This window comes from Falco biarmicus, chromosome Z (genome assembly GCF_023638135.1).
Source record: "Falco biarmicus isolate bFalBia1 chromosome Z, bFalBia1.pri, whole genome shotgun sequence".
NCBI lineage: Eukaryota > Metazoa > Chordata > Aves > Falconiformes > Falconidae > Falco > Falco biarmicus.
The window spans coordinates 78,574,608-78,582,351 of NC_079311.1; the positions used below are offsets into that span (position 1 = coordinate 78,574,608).

A 7,744-nucleotide genomic window follows, 5' to 3' on the forward strand; every position below is an offset into this window, starting at 1 on the left:
GCATCTTACAAATGTGCCATGCTTGTCTCTGAATGCTCATTTTCTTCCATAGAAATGTATTTTACTTTAAAAAAAAAACAATCACCGTTTGAAAACTAATTCTCTTCTGTTTGGAGTTGATTCACAACTTTTAACAAAGCTTTCAGATTAATGCAGATCACTATGGAGCTAGATGTCCTGTAAAGGTTTGCACAAACATATCAGCAACATGCTGTAGAAAGAACACCACATATCATCTGCAAGAAATCCAGCCAGACCAGGAGAGCAGCAGCAACCAGTAGTTTTTCATTCAAATTGCCCCTTATTTTACTGTGATTACTTATTTACCTTCTACACATGCTGTGGCTGCCCTCCTATTATGCCAGATTGCCCTTTTCTCTCTGTTTCTCCTCCACTCGTGGACTCCTGCTTCTTTCACTCTTGGAATCGCAGGCTGTCCCCCTCTCTCACCTCCTCTAAGCGTCAAGCCAGAGCCAGCCTTCACCTCTGCATCACAGACAGCTTCCACCAATGCTGGGTTTCAATTTCCTCTTGATGTCAACTCTCAGCCCAGCCCACGAAACCCACCCCCTGCCCTTTGCATCACGAGCTGCAAAGCCCTCCTATGCTCAAGACTTTGTAAGGGGTGTTTGCAGGGAAGCAGCAGTTTTATTCGCTCCATGCTTTATGTCCTATTTCTTTTGCAGCTTTTCTCTCTTCTGTGACAAGAAACAGCTGTTTGTGTCAGGGGAAGCCTCTTGCTTGAGCTAAATCCTTGCCTTTTCGGGAAACCGTTCTTTCAGTTGCTCCAGAGGCACTGAAATCCCCTGGAGTCAATAAAACTTCTCTAAGGAGTATTTCTACTACCAAGCTTTATTTTTGCGTCTAAAAGAAGCATTTAGATGGTCTCTGAAGGGGTTTATTTCTCTTCAAATGTGAACAAGATTCTAATTCTAAAATTCTAAATCAATGCAACTTTTGCTAGGTATGGCTGCTGAAAAGCAATAAAAAGGGGCAGAGGACTTGTTTCTTCCATAATTTTGACTTAAACACTGAATCTACAGGTTAAACCTACAAACTGTCTCATGAGTAACTTGACTCAAATGCTGACCTGTTTGGGGCCACTCACATGAGTATAGTGGTAACAAAATAGGTAAAAATTTGCAGAATCTGGGCTATTAGATTAATATCTAATTGAGGCCAGAACCGCCTGCTACTGTTTAACACACAGCACAAAGCAGCTTTCTGCTCCTGCTAAAAGCCTCCAGGTAGATCTCCAGTAACACTGAACAATAAAAACAGATTGCTAATGACATCTGGAGCAACGTCCCTGGCTTATCAACTCTACATCACATTTTACACCCCAAATGAGGGCTGAAGTTTTAAAGCTGGATAAATGTGCAAGCTTGGTCAGATACACTCATGTAGATAAGATAATGGGCAAGAAGTTGTATTGCAGGACTTCTCTGTTTCTGGTACAATTTGCAATCCCTGTAATTCTGTCGTAACTTATCAGTGTACTTGACATTCCCACTAAGTGCTTTCCCAAAGCTCTGGGCAACTCATTCTGTTTAAAACATACCACCAGTAAATCTGGACTCACAGCACAGTGAAATTAATGACTGTACCATACTGTAACTTTCCCATTGGTAGACTGGAACTCCCAAACCAGAGACATTTGCAGGATTCCCTGGGAGAAAAGGCAATAGGAGAGATAAAATGTTTCACTGCCACCCAAGTATACACTTGATGGAGAAGAGTCAGTGGTTATAAGGAGGACCCAGCACCCAGGCCCCACAATAAACTCACTTCAGAGCCTTGCAGTTTATGGGAATGTTTCTCAAAACCTCATGAGCGAGCTGTTTTTTTATCAGACTTGTGAAGGTTTGCTACATATGTTTCTCACTGTGTTTTTACTCCTTACTGTGTTCAGACTTCTAGAAATAGGACTTCATCCTTTATTTACCACCATCACCATCACCAGATAACAGTGGGCCAGCAGGACATGGACAGAAGGAATTATAAACTCCTTAAGGTGACATTTCTGAATTTTTCAAAATATTGATTCTTCTCACAGAAAAGGCAGTAAAAAGGAAAGGGAGAACAATGCTCTCATCAGATCCTGATCATCAAGGAGAAACAGCAAGTTCAGACTATCTCAGGCATGATTGTTCACAGAGAGCTATCCCTCAGAGAAGCAAAGCAGATTAAAAGGCATCAATGTTTAAAATGCTGTAAAGGTGCATGTACAGTCTCCTGAAGAGATCTGGCGCTTATGAGCAGGGACAAGATGAGGTCCTACTGCTTCCAAGGGTTACTGCTATCAACACAGCAGTGTCCACTGTTACCCTTAGAAAACCTTGCTACCTTCTTTTGCTGTGGTTGTGGAGCAAATTATATTAATATATTAAAATATAAAACACAATAGAATTAAAGACTCAGCAGGTGGAGAGTGCTAATAGAGCATGCACTTGCTGGGAAAGCAAGATGCTGCTACCATTTTGCTACAAATGACATTCCCATAGATGTTGCCAACTCTGCCCTGCTCTGTATCTGTGAAGTAAGAGCAAGCATTTTGTCAAGAACACAGTGATGATGATGCCCAGTTCATTCAACCAGTATATACAACCAATATATACAGGTATCCACAATGGCACTGCAGCAGGGCAGATAAACAGTCTGATGAATATTTGGTGTGCCACTACCAAGGCTTATCAGGTGATGCTCACAATTCACTGCCTGGAATCACAACTCAGATTCCACTTTATAACAGAATCTGCAATATTTGTTTTGCATATACTGTGCATGAGATTGAGTTAGTTTGCATTATTTTGCATTTTCAGCTTCTGGGGACAACAGGCAAGAAGGAGGTAAGGCAAGGCAAGAAAAGGTAGGGAAAGGAAGAAGAGAGATAGAGGCACAGCTAGTTTTAGGAATGTAGTGAGCAACTCAGTATTTAGGTGCTGTTGCTTACAGCTCTACTACAACCACACTGCAAAGCTGGCAGATTTGAGCCTTGCCCAAATACATGTCCACAACTTACTTTCACCCACGCTGGCAAACACAGCTTCAGGTTGCCACCTGCTTGGACACCACAATGCAGAACGCCTGTAGAAATACCCTCAGTGGTATATGTGCTGGGAACTTTGTAAGGGGGTAATTTTTTCTCTAAGGGATTTTATGCAGACAGAAATCACAGAGGTAAAAAGCCTAATAGGATTTTTAAAAAGGATTGGACAATACAAATATCTCCAGTTACATTAGAGACAATAGCTCTAGAGATAATAATGGTATGTTTTAGGAGACATAAAACCCCCTCCAGTTTCAAAATAGAAACCTGCTATTAAACTGCTGATGATTACACAAAAACTTCCCTGCACAGGCTTCTTATGTCAAAACTGCTGAGTACCTGAGATGTATGCCTTTTTCCTCAGAAACCACAAGCAACAGCCTCACCCCGAAACTGTCTTGTACACTGACCTGATACTCAAAGATAGTACTGAAACAAATATAACTACTTCTACTACTTTTTGCTATAATCTCTGATTACACATGGATCTGAAGAATATCCCTGGATTCCAAGCACATGAAGGCCCTGGAGATGTGAAGCTCCCTCTGTAGTCCAAGACAAGCCTGGTCAAGCACAGAAGAGAAGGATGATGGGAGCTCAGGTTTTGCTAATGCTTCTGCAGCATGATGCCCTGAAAAGAACACTGAAAAACTTAAACAATAAATAATAAATTCTGAAATGTAATACTTTCCATGCAGTCACCTCCAAGGCTAGGAAGGAATTCCTGAGACCAAGCCAACTGCAGTTCAGCATTACTGCAGCGGCACAAAAATTGGCTGAGGACCAGCACTGTTTTTCTTTGGAGCAGTTACTGCTTTAAGATGGGGAGGAATTCCTTCTCCTGGAATTTCAGCATCCTAAAGTCTCCATTAAGGCCATTGAAATCCAAGCCTCCATTACCGCTTCTACATTATAGTGGTGGCTCAGGCAACTAGTGAGGAAATTTTTCGTACTACTTCTCTGCTTCTTCTGGGGTTCTCTCTGAAGCGGGACCTGATCTAATAGGTAGCTTTGACGACAGAGGAACACTCTATTCCTAGACACAAACAGAGTAGTTGAATATATATTAGAACAATCATATTTGCCAGAGAAGACAAGAGAAGGAAAATTCACAGTCAGAGCTGGAATATTATTGCACCATATGCTTTCCAACACCCAAGCACAACAGTGTCCCTCCAAAATCCTTGCCTTACTGCACCCTGTTATATTTCCACCTGGAAAGACATATGGCAGTGCCTAAGAGCAGAATTCTTCCCTTTTTTTTTTTTTCTGATGTTAATTTCCTAGCTCTAAAGGAACATTTGATTATGAAACATACACAGGCCAAGGATAAAAAAAAGTTCGTATCTGTTCCCATCAATGACAAAAACAGGTCTATTGACCTGTTGACATTATGACCAAATAAAAACTTGAAAGAATGGCTTGGATGCTACTTTGTCTCATGCATCACTGACAAAATTGTCTGCTCTGCAGAAACCTGATGCCTCACATTTATGTCAGGGACACTGAAGAGTACAAATTTTATTTTTCAGCTCTCAGGGAACACTGGGGGAGAGAGGCACTGTAAAAGTCATCCGTCTGCTTGTAAAATGAAAAATAACTGCTTTGTGAAGAACTGACCATGAACAAATGTTCAGCACCACAACAGATGCTTTTATCCCTGATTACAGTCAGGTTTTATAATGCCATTTTTTACTGTGAAGACATTTATCATACTAGTAAACTCCTCGTGACTGTTAGAAGAGGGAAGAAGACATTATGTCAGAAGATGGGAGTCCCTGGAAGAATGAAAGACTACACAAAAAGCTCTTATAACTATCCTATCATCACTCAGATAAGCAGAAATATTTAACAGTGATGTTATTGTAGCAGTAATGCTTTTCACCTCCCCACAGTAGCTCTCAGAGAGTTATATGGCTTTGAATAACCTGGTCTAATGAAAGGTGTCCCTGCCCATAGCAGGGGGGTGGAACTAGATGATCTTTAAGGTCCCTTTCAACCCAAACCATTCTATGATCTTGGACTACTTCTGCTTAAAAGGGCTATATTGAGCCACTTTTTCAAAAAAAAGTGCATCAAGTTGAGTATCACAAGCCTTACCATAGATGTGATTTGAGAGGACACTGGTGAGACTCTGGATCTGCTTCACCAGCCTGGATTAATATGATCATTTTGGAGGGCTGTTGCACCCTCTTTAGTGAGGGTGCCCTTCCTCCAGCCATCTCACATTGTGCCTTAGCCCTCCGATACCCATTGCTCAAAGAGGCACATCTGCCTTGGCAGGTTGCAGACAGAGATAAAGTTTGAATGCCGCAGGCAACTGCTACAACTGGGCTTTGAAGTGCCAACTCCTCCACCCCAGACTTGAAAGTGCCCAAAGTGGTTTAACCAGTGCAGGAACCTGGCTGCCACCTCTGGCTCAGGCTGGGAGCTTCCAGTCTTAATCTGTTCACTTCCTGACTAATAGCGATCCAGAGACTCCTTAGAGACATCAAACCCTGTATCTGTGGGTTCACCAAGACTGGTCATTCCTGATAGAGCTTCTTGGAATTGCTTTGCTCAAGGGAGCCTTATTGGCTTTGCCCTTAAAATGTGTGCTGAATGCCACACAGCTCTTGGGCTGAGCCATTTCTATACGCATAATTTTGATTCTTTAGGCTCATTTTAGTTAGCTTCGTTGATTGGCTTTACTGAAGATACAATCAGAAGGGGGTTAGTACAGTACTCTCCATGTTCATGGCTGAAGGTGATGCTGTGGCAGAGAGAACAAGGACAGTAAATGCTCCAGAAATACAAAAGAAGGCTGGACTCAGTAAAAAACCAAAATAATCATAAAAAAAAAAAAGGCAGGAAAAGGACTGGTTAGCACCTGTAATAAGATTTTTGCAGGTAGTGTACAGGCTGAAAGATGTTTTGTGTAAGAGTTCTCATTTTTAAATGGAAAGGTCACATAAAGAATAAAATACCCATGAAGATGGCAAGCCAGTAAACTCCAAAGGTGGCTTTTTTTAGGGAGCCTGTTAATTTGGAAACTTTTCAACTGTTCTGGAAGGTTTGTTTTCCGGCACAGACTGGCATAAATTGGAACGTAAAAAAGGCAGGAAAATAAAGTGAATTTCAATTATATTTATAGGATCATGGCAGAGCACCAGCTGTGCAAAACAGTCCTAAAACTGTGTGCATGCATGCACACTGGCACAAGGAAAAGCTGCTTTTGTAATCAGCCATCAAGTCCTGAGGAAGCAATCTCCACGTTGACAAGAGAACTGTGCACAGAGCTGAAGTTCACTCTGCATAAGGAAGTCCATGAGAGTGCTGCCCAGCTCTTCAGAACAAAACAACAGTACCTTTTCTCTGTTGTGAGACAACCAGGTTGATTAAAGGAAGTGATTTGATGCCTGCCTCACAACCCCTGGAAGAAAAATGAGCCTTTGGGTAGAAAAAGCTTGCCAGTGAAGTATCTGGTGAACATTTCTGGTTGTTCAGCGAAAAAGATGAATAAAACAGCACGTGTAAGGTCACAGGGGCTGAATGGCAAGAAGCTCTCAGCTTTTTTCTTTCTTGCCTAGGTAAAGGACTTTGGTCAAAGAGATTACTTTGTTCTGAATACAGGTACTCACAAGGCAGCAAAGGCATTGGGCTTGCAGCCTATTCAAGGTGAAGTTGCTAAGCATCTGGGAGAAGGAGGTCTGGAGCTCTCAGATCTAGCGTTTCCTCTGTTACAGTACTGCTTTGAGGAGCATGGTGCAACTAATACCTGCTCTTTAATCAAACAAGCAATGCCTTTGAGGCAAAGCATAACTCTGAACTCTTGATAGCCATTTATGACTACTGAAATTGCTGTTTAATAAAAAGAACAAACAAAACAACAAAAAAACCCAAACACCTGCAGGCCACAATTTCCTAATCACATTCCCACTTTCTGCTCCTTCATGAGTACTTGCTTTTGCAATTTGATATCTTAAAGGTATTTGATTGTATTAAATTTTGTCCAATTGCATAAAAACCTGCAAGTTAGTTCTCCTTACTCCTGAAAGTAACAGGACAGTGATTTTCCATGCCTGAGGCTGGAAGCAGTTTCTGCATTCATTCTGTATGGCTGAAAATGGCCATGTATTCCACCCATAGGGTTTTGTATATAACAATATGTTTGCATAATACTCATCCGATCCTCAATCCATATGAAGTGTTACTATGTAAGTTTTCTCTTAGTTTTATCCCAGAAGTTGGTGTTTTCAGCCAAGACATTCACGCACTCACTCTACACTTGACAATTTAATTACCTAATATTTCTAAAAGACATTTTTGGGTGAAAGCCTGTATTAAAAAATGTGAAGCGCTGTTATTAATTTAGCGTCTTGCGTGACAGAAGTTATTTTTAAAGGGACACAATGTCATCTTCACATTTCCACAGGGAACCCACCAGTCATGTAACCTATTTTTTAAAGTAACTAATAAGGGGTTATGGCATCCAGCCTGACTTACCTGCTCAAAGCAAGCAGTCAAACCTGCCGCTCTGCCGTTAAACAAGCGGAGAGGGAAACCCACCCGGGCCGGCCCAGAAGGGCGGTGAGGCCCTGGCGTCGCCTCGGCCCCGCTGCGGGGAAGGGACGGGGCTCCACCTAACGTTCCCCTCAAGAGCCGGCACGCCTGACCGGGTTGACGTGATGGCCGCGGTCGGGACTCTCTGGCCCC

General features: G+C 42.1%; 1 protein-coding gene across 3 annotated transcripts in view; it reads right to left on the minus strand.

The window, feature by feature from the left end:
• Positions 1-7,722, minus strand: part of ST8SIA5 (ST8 alpha-N-acetyl-neuraminide alpha-2,8-sialyltransferase 5) — an 80,404-nt gene extending 72,682 nt beyond the window's left edge. For 2 of the 3 annotated variants that reach the window (XM_056325284.1, XM_056325282.1), the window contains exon 1: positions 328-471. The gene's annotated coding sequence lies outside the window, so the exon portion shown is untranslated. Of the gene's footprint in view, positions 1-327; positions 472-7,534 lie in introns of those variants that run through there. The other variant, XM_056325283.1, reaches the window with a different exon arrangement.
• Between the last annotated feature and the right edge of the window lie 22 nt (positions 7,723-7,744).